This window comes from Triturus cristatus, chromosome 4_2 (assembly GCF_964204655.1).
Source record: "Triturus cristatus chromosome 4_2, aTriCri1.1, whole genome shotgun sequence".
In the NCBI taxonomy this organism is placed as follows: domain Eukaryota; kingdom Metazoa; phylum Chordata; class Amphibia; order Caudata; family Salamandridae; genus Triturus; species Triturus cristatus.
In genome coordinates, this window is record NC_140586.1 from 254,550,784 (window position 1) to 254,572,845 (window position 22,062).

Below are 22,062 nucleotides of genomic sequence, written 5' to 3' on the forward strand. Positions count from 1 at the left end.
TGGCCTTTCTTTATATCTTGGTTAAGTATGTTAGTTTAGTTTTAATGGTAAGCCTGGGCACATACATTAAGAATTATGGGATGCCATGTGGACTAATTTGTATGTATTTTTGTACTGAGGGGAATCAATTGACTCTCAGAATTTGAGGACCCTTTTTGAATAGGGTGCAGGAGACTAATGTAATGGTTGGGAGTTAGAGTAGTCTATTAAACATACCCAATATATAGATACACACACTATGCGGGGTCTTCCTGCTTAAAGGGAAAGTACCAATGATGATAGAATGAGCTAGTTGATAAGCATTAGCCAATATGCTCCTGGTGTTTGCTTCCATGGGGCACTTCCCATTTTTAATGAATAATCCCTTATTGTGAGGTGTTGGATCTGCTGGCAACAGATCTTCTCCTTTTTATGTACACCCTTGTAGTTCACCTGACCCCCTCAGGGAGTAGAAAGTCTGTGAAAGAACTATAACGAGTCTCTTTGAAGTTACCTCAAAGGCAGAGAAGTGAAGTGTGGTATTGCTGCAAAATTAAGAGTGTTTTTTCACCCTCAGGGTGAGGGCATAAATGGAGAGCCCGATAAGGACCTGTCTCAGCACAAGATGTTTAGAACTGCTGAGCACCGTCAGGACCCAACCCACTTAAAGCCCTCGGGTTAGTATTGCTGAGCCCCTAGGCACTAACAATTTTCCAAGATCATCTTGGACTAGTTAAGTGATTGGTTGAATATGAATTACATTAAAGAAAAGAAACAAACTACCTTCTTGGAAGGGTGGGAATGAAGATTCTGTTGTTGAAGGTGAGAACATTTCTACGTCAAGCCTGTTCTTTTGTCTGTATGGTTCCTGCTTCAGAAAGGCTGTTGCCAGACAGGTGTAGAAAGCTCACACTTCAGTTTGCCCATATTGTGGGTGCTTGGAGACAGCCTCAGTATCACATGTTGTGAGAAACATCACTTTGTAAAATTGTTGTGTCTGGTGATAGGCCTGAGAAGGACGCTTGAAAAGAAAACCAACTCAAACCGGTTCTGAAGGTTGATAAAGTGAATCCACATCCCCTCTCGAGAACATTTGTATAAAAGTGTCACTCAAACCTCTCTAGTTTGTTCCTGTCCCACATTCTTCATGACCAAGGAAGGGAGGACTCCACAGAGTACTTTCAGAATTGCTGTGTGACCAGGGCTGATGTCTGTCTGAAAGACGGCCTGCCAGATGTGAGAAGAAACCACTTGATGTTTGCACTTTCTACTAGAGGAGTTGAGGGTCTGCTTAGTGCCTAGAAGCCTGCTTACCTCCTGAGAGGAAGTGAACGTGTCTTGCCCTAAGCAGGACAGACTGTCCAGAAGGTAAACCTCAGTGTATTCCCAAAGTGAGAAACACCCAGGGGAAGCAGACTGCTTGACAGATCGAAGCGAAGAGCAACCCACGCTGAGGTTGTGTCTCTCGGTCTCTTTCTGTGGTTCTCATTTAAAATGACACATAAAAGACTGATCTACTCCATGTACCTCCCAGTGGCTGCCGTGGGCCATGATTTTCCACTTCGCTACTGAAAAGAGCTGATCAGACTGGGAAAGCCACAACTGGCCAGATCACACGGCTGCTGACCAATCGGACTGATGCTGGCCGCAACTGCCTCGCTGTAGATCTTATCTGTATTCAGCCATTGGAATGCCACAACTGACAAAGACACTGTCATCACTACAACAATACCTGTCGACCTACATTCACCCAGCAACCCTGTTCTGAAGGGAGGCCATGCAGGGTGGAAATGCGAGCTGTGCCTGAGGTTTGCCTTGACTGCTGCAGACCAACCTGCAAATACAGCAGGCCTCTGCCTGTGATCAGGACAGAGAAACTACAAAGGTCTGACTCAAGCACAAGGACTTTGTAATGTTTATGCCCATATCAACAATGGGGGTAAGAACAAGCAAACTGATTGTGCATCTGAATTTATTGGGACTGTAATCTGCACCTGTGCCTTATTCATGTTGTCACCAAAACTACTGGGTGCTACAACAACTAGGGTCACCCAGACAAGAGAGAGCACTGGAGGGAATAACATCCATGGGGTACTGCAATCACATGTATCATCCTCTACTCACAAATCGGATTGTGTAGTACTTAGCTCTGCTGTTTGATTAAATGTACTTTCTTTTACAAAAGACAAGCACTGAGCTGAACTCTAAGCTACTGTGACTGTTGTTTGATTGTTGAGTTCTGTGCTCTTGTACCCCACGCTACCTTCCTGAGAAGCTTCTGACTGCTTGGCCAAGTGAGAGTCAAGTGCTGAAGAAGTTGTACTTGACGCAGTTTGCAGATCCATAGAAGTATGTACTCTGTGATACCACTGCCAATAACCATAATCACTGTGGGCGGGAACCAGTATCCCCTGTCTGCAATGTTTCCCCATGGACAGGGTCTCACCCCAGTATTTGAAGGAACCCCTAACACCAAACTGAGTCAAATCTATCCAGAGGTCTATCACGGTGTGCATTATCTAAGCTAAATTAGAAATACATACAAGAATATGACGTGATCTTCAGGGTTAATCCTTTTGAATTTAAAATCCCCTTCCTATCTGCTTTTTTTGTTCCATTGCAACGAGAATAAGAAACATGATTAAAAGGCAACCCTGGCTTGCACCCTTGCTCTAACTTTATAAGCTCAGATGCAGTATTTCTATAAATGGCCTCAATCATCCCAAAAAAGAAAACGGCAAAGTCCAATGGCAGTCATACCATAAATTTAAAATTCAAATTGATGCTGACGATGATATTTATTACAACAAGGGAGAGAATGACAGCCTCAAATATAATCTTCTTTTCAAGTAAAGTAAAAACCAGCTTGTATTCAAAGAAGTAAGAAATAGAATGCACTATTCACAGCCAGCTTTTGATAGTCTTAGCTCAGGGGTTCTAAAAGTCGAGGTTTAAATCCCCAAAAACCTCATTACCTGTACGGGGTCTTCATCAGGCACTAATGCACTAAGCCATTATAAAACCACTCTCATTAGTATATGAGCAAGAGGAGTCATGAAAAAATTATAAACAATTATTCGAAGGGACTCGGATCCAAGTTGAAGCTGATGTGTTATTTATTGCATTCATTGTGCACATTGACACGAAACAATTGACGTTGTCAACATGCTTCACTTGATGAACTTGGCTGCCAGCCTCCAGACCCCCAGTCGTGTTATTGTTTTTATTACTGGTCATCTGTCACCCCACCTGACAGATGTGATTCATTCAACACTTTGCAGGATCATTACTTCATTGTTGTATAAATATGTAGCACTTCTCCTAACTTATTTCCTTATACAATTGTGCAGGTTATATTACTCATCATTGCATGTCTTGTGTAGTTTTACCTTATGTTTGCTTGTATATTTTGCATTTATGAACCTCAAATATTTACCAGATAAGACATCAACTGATCATCCACAGTGACAATTTTTACAGTAGCTTTTCCAGTATCCTACAGGATCCAGTATTTGGCTAGCAATTTAACTCCCTCAGATAACAGGGTTTGGCCCATGAAGTTTCTCACAGATCAGAACCTACACTAGAGCTTATGTTCATTTTAAAGAAGTGAGTGAGATGTTACTTTGAATGGAGAATGGAGTGCAGGGAGAGAATGAGTAAAGGAGAGAGTGAGGGAGTAAACAAGTGAGTCAATTCAATTCAATAATTCTTTATTCGGTGGTTAAAAAAAGAGTACACATATATACAATTAAAATAGTATTAAATGATTATACAAGAACATTGACTGAATCTATATACATAAAAATAATTCATTATTCACAAAGAATCCACCTTGATGGCTTAATCAAAGTAACGGGTGGAGGAATCTGCAGGATTCATGAATGGTACTGACCTCTGGTTACCCTTAATCTTAGTGCAAATTTCAAGAAACTTATAACAGAACACAGTGTTAGCGGGTCACTGGCCCTTTGTAGAAAAGTCAGTGCCTCTTTGGTTCGAGTAAACCTAGCCTTTTTTTAAATTTCTTTTAAAAATCTTCGTCTTGGTATTGCATATAGAGGACATAAGAGTACAAAATGAAGGGTGTCCTGCGGAGACCTATTGTCGCAGCCGCAGGCACCCTTCTGCTCAATTGAATGACTAAAACCAGCTGGGTCGGCTAACAAATATGATAAAAAATTGAGCCTAAAACGTGACATTAAAAACCTTTCTTGAGCATTATGCATAACACAAAGATACGGTTCCATCCCTTCAGTGGTTTCAAGCCTGCTGTAAGCACTCACTGATGGTTTGACCCCTTCTATTGTGGTTCTGACCGATGCTCTTAGGTCCATGAAAATTCTCTTGAGGTTAAGCTTATCCTGTGCAATGATCACTGAAGGGTTTATGTAAAGCCCTTGGCAACCCATGTTTTCCAAGCTAGTCTTGACGTAGTTAAGCCATGGGATATTCAGGCTTTTGTCTCTGCCAAGGCAGTCTTGTAGGATAAGCCTACTCAGCGCGGCTTCCGGGTTTGTCCAAATTTTGAGCCAGGCCAGAATTGGTCTGAATTTAATCAAATCCTCTAGGTAGGGTCTTCCTAATTCTCTGTGGACTATAACGGCTGGTGTGCAATTAGGGACTTTCAGTATTGAGCGAAAAAATTTATTTTCCTCCCTTTGCAGTGCGTCAAGATTTATAAAACCCCACACTTCTGAGCCGTACATGGCTTTGGGACGACACATTGAGCCATAAAGGTTCATTGTTTGTTCCGGGCACCAGCGGCCAACTCTCCTCCCGTAACCTGCAATGGCCCCAGTTGATGCCACCAATTTGCCACACCTTTCCTGTACCAGAGGTGCAAATTTCAATGACTCGTCAAAGAGCACGCCTAAGTACGAGAAAGATTGCACCCTTTCTAGTGTGTGATTGCCAATTCTATATAGGAAACTAGTCCGTGGTTTGTGACCTGCTGTCATTACATTTGATTTTTTTAAATTGACGGACAGATCTAACACGTCCATGAATTTGACAAACCCATCGATTAGGATCTGAAGGCTTTTGGGGGTTCGCGCCAGGAGAACCGCATCATCTGCGTACAACAGCACCGGGATGTTACGTGTCCCCACCCTTGGGCAATCTGTTTTTAAGTTGGTCAGGGACTGTTCTAGATTATTAATGTATAGCGAAAATAAGAAAGGGGCTAATATGCAACCCTGCCTCACACCGCTAGTGCAACTGAAAGAATCAGTCAACCCCCCTGCCTTATTGTAACGTACTCTGGCAGAGGTCTCTCTATGCAGTTCCCTCAGCGTGCAGATTATACCTGGGTCAATTCCCAGGTGATTCATCATCGCCCACAGCTTGTTCCTGTTAACATGGTCGAATGCAGCGACCAAGTCCATGAACCCCAGATAAATAGCTTCGTTGCTGGTTTTAGTATACTTTGCAACCAGCATGTAGAGGTTCAAGCATTGGTCACTGGTAGACCTGCCGGTCCGAAAGCCGTACTGGGCGTCTGAGATGATGTTATTATCCTCAGCCCATTCGGTCAGGCGATTCAGGATTAATCTTCCCAGGATTTTAGCTGTAACGTCTATCAGAGAGATTGGGCGATAGCATTGGGGGTTATCTCTGTTGCCCTTTTTAAAAATAGGGACGATAATGGCCAGCGACCAAGACCGGGGCAGACCGACCATGATGGCCGCATTTATTACTCTGGTTAAAATGGGGGCCCATAACTCCACGTTACTCAGAAACAGATCCGGAGCGGTCCCATCTGGGCCCGGGACTTTATTTTTAGTGAGTCCCTCAATTCCCAAGATAATTTCTCCTAGGGAGAATTCCAGTGCCTGCCCCTACATAACCACCCCCATCTCCTCTGTCCTATCTTCCTCCCCATGGTTATACAGGCCCTCAAAGTGAGCTGTCCACTGTTCCAGCAGGATATTTGTGGCGACCTCAGGGGCGTTTTTATCTTGAAAACAAGGGGTGTTTATTAATCTCCAAAATTCTGTAATATCCTTTTTTCCGGAGGCCTCCCTCAAGGCCGCCCACGCTTCCCCCTGCAGTGCTACTTTCCTTCTTTTTTGCTCCTTCCTATATTTTAATCTACATGTATTGACTTTTACTGAGTCCCTAGGTTTGCTGCTAAGGGCTTTTTTTAATTCCCTCAAGGCTCGTGTGCAGTCCCCGTCAAACCATCTCGGCGAGTTAGAGTTTGTTTTCTTTGGAGCCTTGGTCCACAATAGCCCTTCCGCCAGGCTAGTTATTTGGCCAAATACATTTATTAAACGAGCCCCTGCGACAGAGAGGTCTAAACACTCATCGATGAGTGATTTGCCTTTTTCCATTAAGGACCGGTAAAATCTATCCCCGTCTAATTTCGCCCACCTCAGTCTTCTACCTTGGGCCGTCACTCTTTCGGAGATGCTCCCGACTGGGCTGTTCTTTTGTTTCGCCGGGTACAAAAACTCCATGACCAGGGGGTTATGGTCACTAAAGGGGCTCCACTCAATTCCTACTTCAATGATCCGGTTCTTTAAACATCTAGAAGTAAGAATATAATCTATATAGGAGGAGCACCCTCTCCCTTTGAAAGTGGGGGGGAGTGTGCCATCTAGCCCCAGTGGGATCATATCAACCGTGTGTTCCAGATCGTGAGATTGGAGGAGCTTTCCCAGTTCTACACCACTCGATGAGTGGCTAAAATGGGGACCTTTTTTCACTGGGCATTTTGACCAATTCACATTGATCGGGAACAACAGGGGGCATAAGTGGCAGTTCAAATCACCCACTACTAGTGTCGATGGAGCCGGGGCACCGTTAGCAGGTGCGAGTTCTTGACTCAATCTGGCATCTAGTTCCCTCAGAATGGGGGTGTCATTTTCTGAAAGACCGGTGTTATACACATTAAACAACACGAGCCCTAACCCTTTATTCCTAAACCTCAGGGCCTGGATGTTCCATGCGAACCAGTCCACACTGGACCATTTGCCTTGTATTTTTAAGTCTACATACATGGACAATACACCCTTGGCCCTGCCGGAGGAGGTTTTTTGTGCTGGAATAAAAAAACATTTATAACCAGCCATATGAAAGTGGGTGTTGTCCGTTACCCAGGTTTCTTGCAGGCAAATTATGTGGAAATGGGCCATATATTGCCGCCACTCCTCATTATCGAATTTACCTGCAAGACCTGCTATGTTCCAAGAGATAGTTCTCGGTCCCTCTTTCGCAGTGTTAACAGTCCCTGGCCCAGACATGCCTTGAGAGCTATTAACCAGCCCCTCTTGGTTCCTAGGAAGTAGTCTCTGCAAATCCCTGCCCTGCTGTATTGGATCTGGGGCTATAACTCCTGTCCCTAAGAGTACTTGTGGGCATCCCTTAGCGATGGAGTTAGTAGCTTCCGTGGTCTTTACTGGGGTCTTGCACCTGGCCACCCCTAATGTTAACTGTCTATCCTCTTTGGCCAAGAAATGTGTGAGTGGTGTTCCTCCTATCAATGCGTCCGAATCAAAGTTCTTGTGTTCCGTGTCAGCCTGCTTTACCGGGGTATATGGGGCGATTAGTCAATCGGTCTCCTCTAGCAACCTTAATGGGCTAAACCTATTTACCCAGCATGGGTGTCCACCTTCCCAAATCCCTGTCATTCGTCGTGTGCAATTTGGGACACTATTTGAGATCGGGTTTGGTCCCTCCCAGCTTCTCCATGTGTTATGCTGACCCTCATTGGTTTCCTGCTGCCTTAGATAGAAATAGCTGAGTGACAAAGGCCTTATGCCACTCACACGCCCAAGTGGCCCCTGTCTGAGGATATGCTCAACCACCCCCCTGTCCCTAAAGTTAGCAATAATACAATTGCCTTCAATGTTTTTGGGTCTGATTCCTAGCCAGTTCACTCTTCTGACCAGAAGGATTTCCCCATCCTGGTTATTAGCAAGTGGTCTATTTTGGGTCAACCAATAAATGAGTTTATTTTTTAGCTCCTGGTGTGATTCTCTCTGTTCGTGTTTCAGTTCCGGAGCCCCAGCAAAAACTACCACAAACGGACACGACTCTGGTGGTAAATTTATAGTGGGTAATGCCTTAGTGTCGTATGTTGTAATAGCCCTCTCTTCGTTATGTGCTGTTTTTACTTTGGGGTCAGCAGAGAGTTGGGATTGCTTGTCCGATTGTTGCACCCCTAGACCATTAATAGTGTGCACTCCTCTATGACTTGGGTTAGTGTTCTTGTACACTTGTATTTGGGTCAACCAATAAATGAGTTTATTTTTTAGCCCCTGGTGTGATTCTCTCTGTTCGTGTTTCAGTTCCGGAACCCCAGCAAAAACTACCACAAACGGACACGACTCTGGTGGTAAATTTATAGTGGGTAATGCCTTAGTGTCGTATGTTGTAATAGCCCTCTCTTCGTTATGTGCTGTTTTTACTTTGGGGTCAGCAGAGAGTTGGGATTGCTTGTCCGATTGTTGCACCCCTAGACCATTAATAGTGTGCAATCCTCTATCACTTGGGTTAGTGTTCTTGTACACTTGTATTTGGGGAGCCGGGGCTTTATGGGTCTGTACAGTTATTATTTGTGCGTCCCTTATATTGCTGATGTTCCTCTCCCTTTGGGGCACTAAATTATTATCTGGGGTACTAGTGGAATTACTTGGTTCCCCTACTGAGCTACCTTTTATCTCCCTGTTTTTTAATTCACTTAGAATCTTATCCAGCCTACTTGTCACCGGTTTCAACTGATTTATAATAAATGTTTCTATGTGAGCTTGTAGAGCTAACGTAATTTTAGTCAGCCATATTGGTGGATCTGCTTGAGAGGTTGTCTGTATTGCTCGCTCTACCCCAGTGTTATTTCTACTCACAGAATGGGAGGAACTAACTGTGCTGTTTTTGATCTTTCGCTTCTTTGGGCAGCCTTTCTTCTTCCTTTGCGGAGTGGCACATTTGGCTGGGCCTAAGTCCTCCTTATTCCTGGTGGTAATCAGTTGGGCACATGGGATATCCTGCTCGCTAGGCTCTGGGGGGCTAGGCGGTGGAAGTAACACGACCTCCTGATTCTGATCTTGAGTAGCTGCAGGAGGGTCGAGTACTGCGGTTAGGGACAAGCGCCTCTCTGTGCGCTCAATTTCGCTAGACACAGCCCCTAACGCTCTTTTGAGCATACGATCAATGGCTGTAGGCTGCATGATAACGGGGAATGGTGAACTGATGTCAGCTTTGTGCGCCCGGGGAACCGCGGGAGTATTATGCTTTGCTCTTGTCGAGCGTGTGACCGTTTTACCGGACATGCTCCCAGCAACAATTAATCCTTACCTATGAGGGTATCGTGGGGGAGCTTAATCGCCCCCCGCCAGACCACACCTTCACTACACCCAACGTGGGATGAAAGCAGATTTATCCCCTCCACCCCTATCACAGCTTTCACAGGGCACAGTGCCAACAGAAATGTCTTGTCAAATGACAGAGTCTCGAATAACAGGGTTATACATTAGCTTTTATAGACCCTGAGTCAAAAACAGGCATTACTCACTATCGATCGTCCTGATGTGGCAACCAAGAGGGATGTCCCAGCCCGGCCTCCTTCGGCCCCGAACGGCCACAGACGGCCCGCCCTCTGCCCGGGCTCAGCCCGGCGTCGCCCGCACACGTCCCGCGACGCGGAGGGCGCCGTTCAGTTTTAAGCGCCTCCAGGCGCGGAAGTCGTCGTGCATGGGGGCGGTGACGCTGCCGAGGATGCTGGGAGTAGTAGTCCCCTCTGACCAGCAGCGCGATCAGCACAGCAACGTGGAAGGAGCGTCCACCTTCCACAGCATACACCAGCGGCCCCTGCTCTGCTCCCACCAGTCCTCAGGTAGGTTTTTAGAAATTGACTCGCCTTTGCTTCTCCTGCAGTGATGGCACCCGCTCCACCGAGGGAGCCGTTCAGTTTTAAGCGCCTCCAGGCGCGGAAGTCGTCGTGCGTGGGGGCGGTGACGCTGCCGAGGATGCTGGGAGTAGTAGTCCCCTCTGACCAGCAGCACGATCAGCACAGCAACGCGGAAGGAGCGTCCACCTTCCACAGCATACAACAGCGGCCCCTGCTCTGCTACCACCAGTCCTCAGGTAGGTTTTTAGAAATTGACTCGCCTTTACTTCTCCTGCAGTGATGGCACCCGCTCCACCGAGGGAGCCGTTCAGTTTTAAGCGCCTCCAGGCGCGGAAGTCGTCGTGCGTGGGGGCGGTGATGCTGCCGAGGATGCTGGGAGTAGTAGTCCCCTCTGACCAGCAGCGCGATCAGCACAGCAACGCGGAAGGAGCGTCCACCTTCCACAGCATACAACAGCGGCCCCTGCTCTGCTCCCACCAGTCCTCAGGTAGGTTTTTAGAAATTGACTCGCCTTTGCTTCTCCTGCAATGATGGCAGTGAGTCAGTTAAGTGACTGTGAATACGGCTAAGAACATTTGTAGGTTACGACAACTTGGGGTGACACACAGACTGCTTGTACCCAGGATCGGTAATGACATCCCGCCACACAACTGGCACCGTTACTCCAGCAGTTTTTCAAGTTCAGGATCAGAAATTATGTTTATTCAGACCACTGGTCTTTAAAACAGATAAATAATAACCATATATTAAAATTCAATCATACAACATATACGTACAGTACAGTGATTGCTCTCTTGCATTAAGAATTCGACATATTATTTATAATAAAATGCTATATAATACATCCTAACGTTAAAACAACGTCACACAGATATACAGGAGCTATGAGTTGTACAAGCTTAAAAGTGTTGACAAGAGAAATCTCCTTTTAAAATTCCCTTAACTGCAATTAAAAACATTCAGATTGCACAGGTCACATCCAAATATTTAATTCCTGTCAACAATCAGTTGCTATATTATGATTCAAAATGCCATATTTAACAAGAACTGGTTGCAATAACTTCTTACGTACCTAAAAAAACCTTAGGCATTCTAAAACAACATGTAGGCAATTGCATTTTGTATTTAACCCTCATGTCACTTCCCCTTGTCAACTATGGCTACAAGTCTAGCAGCCTTATTTTCAAAACAGGGGTTTAATCCACATCTAAACTTAAAAAGAGTATATCCAAATAAGGGACCCTATCGTGCCTGTCCCATGACTTTCTCATGAAGTGTATTGAAATGTTACCATTTAGGTGTGAAATATCATTCTGCCTAGAACACTTTTTTTATCATTGCACACAACTATCCTTTAGAAACTGAATTTCAAAACTACCGACAGCTACATCTATTGTTAATCTCCAGCAAATGTCCCCCAATTGCTTTCTGACCACTTTGGTCCAACTAAATTCACTGTACAAAATCTCACTCTTACACAGTGTGGATATTTTTAGACATCCTCCCCTGGATCTGCCGAACCAAAACATTATCACTCCAGCATATGCTATATAGCCCCAGGCTGGGAGGTGTGTATCCATTCTTATTGCTTGTATCATGGCTGACGGAGGTAGAGATAGTAATCTCTTTACACATTTTCCTTCCTCATAGCTCCAATTTAGGTTCCCACTTAGACTCAGAAGCTCAGCTTCATACTGAAATTAGGGACAGATCATGTCAAGGTAGACTGATAGAATTGAGCGTAAGGAGGGACAACCATGATCTCTATTAAACATTCGCAACCCACAAACTGAGAACAAGGTGCTTGCTTTTAGGTATTCAATATGGTCCTTCCAATGCAACTTCTCATTTAACCACAGCCCCAAATAATTATACCCACTTCAAATTTGCTTTGTCTAAGTGACCATTGATAATTTGATTTTGACTTACCAAATAACAACATTTTTGTCTTATCCATATTATCTGAAACTTTCTTTCTTGAACAGTAAGCAAATAATATGTTTAGTTTTCTCTGCAGTCTTATCTCTGTCATATTCATTATTAGCAGATCATCAGCATATAGGAGGGATGACACATGGTAGCCATTCATTCTTGAAAAAAAAACTTTGCCCCTTTTAAGACTAGTGGTATGTTTGCCAAGAATATGGAAAACAGCCAATACACAGCCTTGGTGGAGATCATTATCAATATTTACCTTCCTTTTTAAAGTTCCTTCTGTATCCACTATCACCTGCACCAATTTCTGTCTATGTAGTTCTTGCAGTATTAATAGAAGATTATTTGTGATTCCGAAACAGGGTAGGGTTTCCCATAACAGGTTACGCTCCATTGTATTAAAAGCTGCATGGGTTTCCTTGCCAGCGCCCACAAACTAAAACACGATTTATGGTTGAATGACCCTCTTTGAAACCTCCTTGCTCCTGTGGATTTACGTTGTTGGTTTCTGCCCAGGCTTTCAACAGTTGCAACAGAATCTTTGAAAATAACTTTTCCCCTATGTCCAATAAACTGATTAAAGCGATAATGTTTCGCAATTGTTGCATCATCTTTGTTATGGATTGGTCTTATAATTGCCCCCTTTCAACTCTCTGTAAATAGTCCGGAACCTAAAGCTCTTTAAAATGTCAGGAAATAGAATGTTGCCCACCAGTCTACATTTGATTTAAGTATCACTGCTGGGAGGTTATCAGGGCCTGCGGATTTCAGTAGATTTGGGGAGTTTATCATTCCCTTTGTCTTTTTATATGAATATAGCTGATGAAGTTCCTCACTTATTACAACATTTTCCTCTCTAGGTACCTCCTTACCTTCCCTGCTGTAGATTTAATTTAAATACCCAACCCAAGCATCTTCACACACCATACATCTCAGTTTCCCCCCTTCCTTACCTAATCCATCCTACACCAGCGGCTAGAATTTCCTTACAGGATTTTTGTAAGTACTGAGATGAGGAAGCGAGAATCAGGGTCATGAAAATTATCGGTAAGTAATCCAAGCATTACCTCCTCATCTCCTTCCTTGTCCCATTCCTTACATTATGGGGCAATACCCAAGCATAGGCCTTCTTATCACAATCCTAAAATAGGAAAGAAAAGGCAGAGAACACACAGGAATCACTACCCAAACATAGAAATAAAGGCAGACAGGCAGAACACTTTATCCTTAAAAATGTCAGAAAATTGGAAAGAGGTTTGGGAAGCAGCTTTACAAAAAACACTTGAACAAAGACACAGCTCACTACCCTCTGCTACATTAATCCTGTAATGGGGAATACATGTGGACATCAAATATCTGCAACATAGACTCCAGCTCACTCAGTCCAAGATGCAGCCATACCCCTAGTGGAATGAGCCCACTCATTATTTGGGAAATCTTTACCTGCATTCTTGTAGGCTAAAGAAATCACAGTCTTGATCTATCTAGCTAAACTAGACTTAGAGGACTTACAACCTCTATTTGCATGATCAAAATGTATGAATAAACACTGATATACTGAAAAAAGAGGATCTTATTAGATTAAAAGTAAGTGACCTTACTACATCTAAAGAAAAAATGAAGTGATCTGTAGAAGAGGTATATAAGAGAGAAGGAATTACAATTGCCTGATTTATGTAAAGCCAGTATGAATTTTGGGCAGAAAAGTGATACCCAAAGACAAGTCAACTCTATCTTAAAATATGGATTTGTGGCATTGAAAGGAACCCAGTTCCCCTAACCTTCTGGCTGAGGTTATGATAATCAAGAAAAAACCCTAAGGGTTAGGAATTGATCAAAGGATTCTTCCAAGGGTTCAAAGGGAGGAACATACAAAAAAGATAAGTGGAAGGTCCCAAGGAGAAAAAATCATTTAATTGTTGGCCTCATAAAAAACCTTTAAACAATCTGGATATTAAGCCTTCATTTGTAGAAGGATCATCCAAGGGGCTTCCAAAAGCTATGATAGCTGACCGTTTGAGTTTTAAATTAGAAACAGACACATTTTTATTAAAAACCCTCTTGAAGAGATTCACATATTCTTGCAGGTGAACAATCTAAGGGAGACAATCCATTCAAACTGTGCCATCTACCAAAAGATGCCATGTGGTGGTTGCATGATTTTTTAGAAGTGTCCCTTCTAGAGGCTTGAATTGAAAGAGACTGGCGAGGAGAGACCTCTTCTCAGAAGACCCTCCCTTTCAGCCTCCAGGACGACAGCCAAAGAAAGGCCAGGAATCCATTTGAAAGGATTGGCAGAATTAGAGGAGGAGGAAACAAAGAAAGAATTCACTCTCTGTTGCCATAGCGTGAAGCAGGGGAAACCAAGATCTCCCGGGCCAAAATGACACTAGGAGGACATTCATTCCCTCCCTCTGAATCTTGAGCAGCACCTTTCAAATCTGGGAAATGGAGGGAAGACATACAGGGTAACACTCGGCCATGGGTGCAGAAGAGCATCTACCCCCAGAGCCCTATTTTTCACCAACTTTGAAAAAAAAAGGGGAACTTGTGTGTAAGGAAATGGGTTCTGCCCATCAAATCTGCCTGAAATGTTTTGCTTTCTGACCACCTGGTAGGTGACCGTTTTAATATTGGTGAGAGTCACAACCTGTGACTCACCAACTGTAAACTCATGGTAAATGCCCTGCACGTGTTTACCACCAGTGTCTGCCTTTTAAGACAAGGCCGCTGCGACACAACAAGGGTAAGTGGCACTCGGCTGGTTACACATGAACACGTATGTGTGTGGGCTGCATGTGGGAAACTCCTGTTGTGCGCAGCCCAGTAACTGCGCTCAGGTAACCTCTCGCAGATGGTAATCTGCAGGATTGGATATTGACTTAGGATAGACCTCATAATGATAGTGTACGCTCATAGGGAAAGTCAGTGTGGTTTACTGTCTTGTCTGCAGTGACACTTCATTGTACACCATTGAGGAGAGCTTCCTTAGAGTGCAGCTTCACTTCCTCTTGGCTTGCAGAGACCAGGGACATATCGAATTAGGGTGTAATCTGTATGGGAAAACCAATTCTGCAAGTTCCCCCAAAAATTTTTGCCAAGCTTATGGGTCATCCAAGTATGTCATATTGGTCTCTGACTCAGCTCTGGATCAGAGCCCAGGCTTTTTTCACCCTACTGTGATAAATTCACTGTTTTTCCAGCGGCAGCAACAAAGGTCTCCCCACACAAAGAGAGCAGTTAACAGTGCCACACTCATCTCCTGAGGAAGAAAGGGGTGGGGCAGAATGCTCTGCATCAATCAAACAGCTGTCACACTGTTCAAGGGATGGGCCTGTCCAAGCCAACTAAGCAAAGGATGGAGCCCAGACCTCTGTAGCCAATACAGGGGGATGTTTTCCTTAAAGATTTGTTGAGAAAGGCCCCATCAGCGATGTCAGCAGCAAGTGACTCCTGCCTGATGCCGTTTTGAAATGTCCCATCAGGCTGTGCAGGAAGGGTGGAACAGAGGCAGAGAGGTGATGTGACACACAAGGATAGGCTACAGGTGCCTCACTGCTGGACCCTACTGCCCCTACTTAAAAGATCTTGCACGGGGGGCCTCTCTTGGTTGTGTTTTTCTGCTAGACACTGAGACTGGAAGCAGCCGCCATGGGCTATTGGAAAGAAGAATCCCCTGATGCCATCTGGACCAAGGACTCTGATTGCAGTTAACCCCAGGGTAGGGGTGGGTAGAATTTGCGAAATTCACTTTCGCAAATTATCGCGAAAATTTTAAAAATCTCCGCAAACACGCGAAAATATCGCGAAGATGCGGAAGTTTTTTTCCCGCCCGTTCGCGGTATTTTCTGCGTGGTCACGGCTCGCCAACTTACCCATGCGGTTGCTCACGGGCGCGGCCATCTTGTTTTCACTTGTCTCGCGGTGATTGATCGCGAGAAGAAAGACGTGATCGTGCGACGAATGACGTTACTGTGGGCACGAACTGTCGCGAGACAGCGCAAATGGCTACCAACAATCCAACATCTCGTGGAGAACGCGACCGGATCGGGAAAACTTGTCGGCGAACGCGGGGATTCAGGTAAGGCGATCGCGCGCACGCGAGAATGTATTATTTTACAGCGCGAGCAAGCAAAAAATTTCCGGTAAAATCCGGATTGCGGAAATTTTGACATTTTCGCGCTCTCCGCGGAACGCGAAAATGTCAAATTATCGCAATTTCCGCGAGCGGAACGGAATTTTAGCCCAGGCCTACCCCAGGGCCAGGGAAGCTGGTCCCCTTACACCCACTGAGGACTAGTTGGGGGGAATTTTGGGTTTCTTCACCAAGGAGGAGAGAGGGCCAGAGGGAACCAAGGAGAAAGACTGGAGCAGGGAGCCAGTGACATTAGCTCCATGCAAAGTTCATTCCCTTTGAGGCCAGAATGCCGAAAGAAAGTGCTCCAGGTGACTAGGGCTAAACCAAGATCATGCAAAATGGGCCAATGGGGCCCGAGATAGCAGTCTGAGGAGGATTTTGACCTTTGACCCCAGCACGATCCCGGAGCATGTGGAGCTCTGCTATCCGGCCAATTTAACAACCCCTCCCTACCCCCCCCCGGGGTGGGCTAAGGCCTGGGGGTCGCAGTAAGGAGGATTCCAGATTTTTATGCTAGAAGGGGTGCCTCCTCCCCAGTGTTCCAGTAGGCCAGGGGACACCATCCTCCAGGCCAGTTTAATGATTGGGGGCCCGGGACCACAACTCCGGGTGCCTGATGGTGGCAAACACGGGAAAGCGCTGTAGCACTTCCCCCACACAAGGAGAGCGAAGGGAGGTGGCCAAGACCTCCCTGGGCTAAAAAGAAAGTGGGGGAACATTGGGGAGCGCTGCTGCAGTCCGCCAGACGTGGCTGGCCCTCCCTGTGCCCATGTCTGGGGAAGCGAAAGGCCTCCACGAGCCACAGAGCCCTGCCCGCAGACAGGGCAGAAGAAACCAGTCAGCTCCTGTGGCATCACAAAGGAGTGCTGTGCAGGTAGGGAGCTGGCAGGGGCAGCCAGGGGTGAGCTCCATGGGCTGTCCCCCATTGTAAGCAGAGTGCGGTGTGACCGGGTGGGACCAGGCACCCCTAAAAAAGAAAAGGGCCTCGTGGTGCAATGTTTCACGGCAGAAAACCAGGAAAAAGAAAGATAGTGGCTCTCCCTGAAGCTGCAGGGAGCCATTCATTCTCTATTCACACACTTGTGAAGAGCACCCCATATTGCCCTACAGGGCTTTACAAATCAGCCCATTTGTCTTCCCTCGTGGTGGCCCAAAGACTGTGGGGCCACTACCAGTGACAGCGAGCGGCTGAGGTCGCACATCGTGCCCCTAAAGATAATACATGGTGCCTACCACACGGTGCATGGATGTTTAGGAGGGCGCCACAGGTGCACCCCAGGGCCCACAGCGGATGGTCATGGGAGATAGGGGCACTGCTATGAGCCCCAAAAGACCCTTACCACCAGCCTTTTCATGGCAGAAGAACTGACATGAAAAGGCTGTCAGAAAGGTGTATCGCAATCCCCACGGCAGTGCCTGAGTAGGCACTGCCTCCATTCTGGGACTTGAGCCTGTTAGAGGCAGAGCAGATTCCCCCTGAAGGCATCGGTCAGACCGCCTGTGTCATAATATGGCAGTCGGACAGAAGCCTCAGATGTGGGTGGTCTACCACAGACGAGCTGTTGAATGGCCTTTCACCCAACATCGTAATGAGGCCATAAGAGAGAACACTTGATCTCAGAGAAAGGGCATCTAGGACTCTCTGCATCACCATCAACCCCATCCACTTTGAAGGACTGACTTAATTCTTGAATGTACCATAGTCCTTGAGCTGTTAGATCACCCAAAACTGCTTCCTTACCCCGACTGCTGGCAACCGTGATCAGAAACATTGGATTTGAGAGTGCAGAGATTCAGTGACTGAGTCTCTGTCCACAATGCAATTGTTCCTTGATATAAGGAGTTACAGGAATGACAATCTCATACTCCTCTGAGGTTGGAGACCAATGCTGGAGGACGGGAAGAACCACCGGACCAAGGTGAAAGTGGAACCAATGAATAATGAAACTGTTGCTGCCTGGAAGAAATCAGATACATTACCTCTAAGTTTTGAGAAGCATAGATTGAGGGCTGATTATAGGAGAATTATAATTACCATATTTTCCTGGACTCAAATGCCACTCTCTCACCAGAGTCATCTGTTTCGCCAGGATAGAAGTAACACTTTCCCCACATCCGTTTTGAAGTTGGCACCTATATAATACAAATTCTGTGATGGCACAAGAAGAAATTACTTTATTTTAATCAGGAACCCAAACTGCTCCAATTCTTTGCAGACTTCCACTGTATGGTTTATAGACAGTAGGAGTGGCCTGAATCAAAAGGTTGTCTAAGCAATCAATCAATCAATCAATCAATCAATCAATCAGGGATTTATAAAGCGCGCTACTCACCGGTGAGGGTCTCAAGGTGCTGGGGGGGGGGGGGGGGGGGTGCAGCTCCGGTTCAATCGAAGCGCCAGGTCTTGAGGTTCTTCCTGAAGGTGTGGAGGGTGGGGGAGCATCTGATGTTGACAGGGAGCTCGTTCCAGGCTTTGGCTTAGGTAGGGATAGATCTTTGTTCCTCTTCTGTGAAAAAGAGCAATCCCAGAAGCCAGGACTTTTGTGAACACTCTTGGATCAGTTTTCAACCCAAAAGGAAGGACCTGGAATTGCCAATGTTTTTTGTCTACATAGAATTTGACAAACTGTCTCTTGGCAGAGTTATTGATATATGTAAATATGTATCCTGCAAATCTATGTTGGTCAGAAAAGCTCCAAGGAATGGCTTGCTGTAAAGAACTCATTGTGAAATGTACTATGGAAATGAAATTGTTGAGCTCCTATAATCATCCTGAATTCTCACAATGCCTTCTGTACCAGAAAAACTCATGAGTACCAACCCAGCCCCCGTTGTTCTAATGGAACCTGAGGTATTACATTTTTTGGACTAATGCCAAAACAATGTCCATCAATATCTCTTTCTTTGTTCGCCAATGGAAAGGGAGAGGGCACAAATCTGGATTTGGAAGGCTTAGGAGTAAAAGTTATTTCGTATCCCATAGAAGCAATCTGCAGAACCCATTTGTCTTATATCATGGAGTTCCAATGTCCTTGAAAAGAGCAAAGGCGACTCTCTATCTGACACAGGTTCCTGGTATGGTCAGGAGCATTGTTTGTGGTTACTGTTCCCTGAAGAAAGTTGATGGGACTATCATTACCTTGATGTTTTGGTTGAAATCTAGACTTGTTGAAGGAAAAATTATGTCATTTGTCTTTGTACTTTCCAAAACCCTTATTACTTCTAGCGAAATCCTGATGTATATATTTAAAGTGTTGAGGATGCTTTTGCATTTTAGAGAATTTGTGTAGAACTTCACCAATTCCTATCTAAATATTTTTTTACCTGAAAAGGACATACAAAACAAACTGTTCTTTTGTGAGATATCTACCTTCCATCCCTTCAAATGTAAGTGGCGTCTGGTTGGCTCTACCCTGGTTGAAGCCACAGCAGATGCTCATAGACTGTCACTTCTATGCGGCCAAACAGTTAATAATTGTCCTCTCCCTCCTGAATAGCTAAGGAAAATGCCTGGAAATCTTTAACCAAATATTGGGAGATATAGACGAGTAACTTTCAGATCTCATAGAAAGGCTCAGTCCCACATGAGCTCTTCAAGGCACACCCTCAGCCTTTTTGTTGGTGCTGTCTGAGACTCACAATGCCCTGATTTAGAAAAGCTGGCTGGCCAACCAGATTAGTCAAAGAAGTGTCAATGGATAAATACTGAAAAAGATCCAGATCCCCTTCCACTAATGGACAAAGTATACCCAAAAATAATGGCCCTGTCCCGGTCTCTTCATTCTCAACCATGAATGGCTGAAATAATGAAGAGCTTAGGCAATGCAGGTCCCTGGACCTGCCCAAACCAAAGCCCACTAGTGAGGACTGCGCTGAATCCACTGGAAGAGAAAAAGAAGAAATATTAGGCTTTATCTCTTCCTTCCTTCTAGAAATACTTCCCCTGGGTTTGAAGGAACTATCCAGCATTCTTCATACTTTGGAGAAGCCCACTAAGAGGCTGAAAATGAATGGGAAACAGAAAACTGAGAAGATACTGAAGTAGGAGGGGATTGATGGAGGAGGGGGACAGCTCCACCCCTCTATTGCTCATAAGCCTCAGAGAGCGATCTGACCACCTCCTGCACCCTGCCCTAACAATCATTAATGGTGTTTTGCTCCTTCTATGTGTGCTACAGAATGCAGCACACATAGAAAGAGCAACAACCAGGAGAAATAACAGTATTTCTCCTTGTTGCGCCACTTTAACGCCTCCCCTGGAAAGGCGTTTGTTTTTGGTGCTGCCTCAGATTTACAAATCCTGGTAAATCTAGGGTCGTGTCAAAAAGCCATGGGTGCTGCGTGGGAACACCCACAGCACACCCATGACATGCCCCTTTGACACCGAGTACTGCAGGAAAGAGGTCCATATTTACAAGGCTGTGTAAAGCCACGTATAGTAAATAACAATGCCTTTTATTTTTCTGTTTTGCTAATTAACACATAAATAAAAGGCATTGTCATTTACAATACCAATAGCTCAAACTCTTGTAAATGGGAGACCTATTCAAAGAATCGACTGCCATTGTCCCGGATGCTCGGAAAGCTAAAGCACGATGGCACGCTGAATGTTGCAGGAAAGCATGTCCTGCCTGCAGTTGGAAAAGTTCATTAAAGAAAATAGTGCTTAACAACCAAAGTAAAAGGGCCAGTCCTCATGGGAGGTTACAAATGAAGACAAGGTGTTACAAAGGAGGGACTAACACGCCTAGTAAGGATTCAGAAGCCAGCATTTATGAAGGACAATGTCACAAGCCAATGACAAATATGGGCAGAGAGTGGGAGGACCGTCTATTCTATACTCCAATACATCAAGCCACAGAGCAGCACATGTGCTGCCCAGGCTCGACCTAAAAAACGGGTGCCTTTTTGCACGCTTTGGAATGCTGGAGCCCCCAATCCTACCTTAAGCAGAGCTCCTGACTTTTCCTGAACAATGCCGCTTATATGAACATGTGGTAAAGCCAGGGCCCCCAGTCCTGAGAATGTGTGCATAGGCGACAAGCTCCAACAAGCATTTGCAATGCAATAGGTCTCGCATTTACGTGAGTTTAAGCTATTGACCTTGCAAATGACAATGCCTTTTATTTTTGTTTTTGTTTTTAAAACGTAAATGAAAGGCATGTCATTTACCATACTAATAGCTTAAACTCGCGTAAATGCGAGACGTATTGCATAACAAATGCTTGTTTACCTGTTGAGGTGGTTCTTTTGTTAACTGTTGAGGTGGTTCCTATATTATCAGTACTTTTATTACCAGTATTATTTCTGAGAGATGCACGCAGGGGTCAGGTACCGCACTCCTGCGCGCTCCTCGTCACCTTGGCCCTGCTAGAGCGGGGAGACAGGTCTTCCTGGCGCCTGGCAGCAGTGACTGCTATCTACGCAGCAGGTCTTGTCTCTAGGTGCCCAAGTGACAACTTTCACATCTCCTTTTCAAGTCATTTCATCCCTAAAGAGTCGCTCAAGCCCTCCCCGGGAGACTCCCCCCCACTACACTTCCACCAGGTCTGTTGTTGTGCAGATTTACCATCTCCAGGAAAGATGTAGGTCTGTGCGGAACTGCAGCCGCCCCACCTCCACAAGGCCCCACTGACAGGAGGTGCGAAAGGGCAGCCAGAGTCCGTGAAACCAACGGGAACAGAAAGAAACAAGGTCTATCAGTCTGGCTTGTTTTAGACACATGGCCATTATTGTGTTATATATATGGATGCAATAACATAAAACTCTCAGAGGCACCCAAGTACTGCTCCGGTGGTGAGATCCGTGAATCACAGGAGTTTAGTTTGCATACTGAAAGCCACCCCGTCAAATACATAAGCCACACCACTTGGAAAGAACTCCTAGTTATGCCTCTTTAGTCACTCCCCACCTTTGCATCCCACTTAAAGCACCTCACATGCACCATAGGCAGTCCTGCACACACACACTCCAACTACCCCTGTGTCTCTCTCGATTGCCCCACAGCATCTCTCTCACATACACTAGCAAGCCTTATATCTCTCACATGCACAGAACACCTTCTCTCACAAACCCACGCTAACTTTCCCTTTATCTCCCACATACACACATGTTCACTTCATTAATTAATTCCCGTCCCATAACATTTGTACTCTTT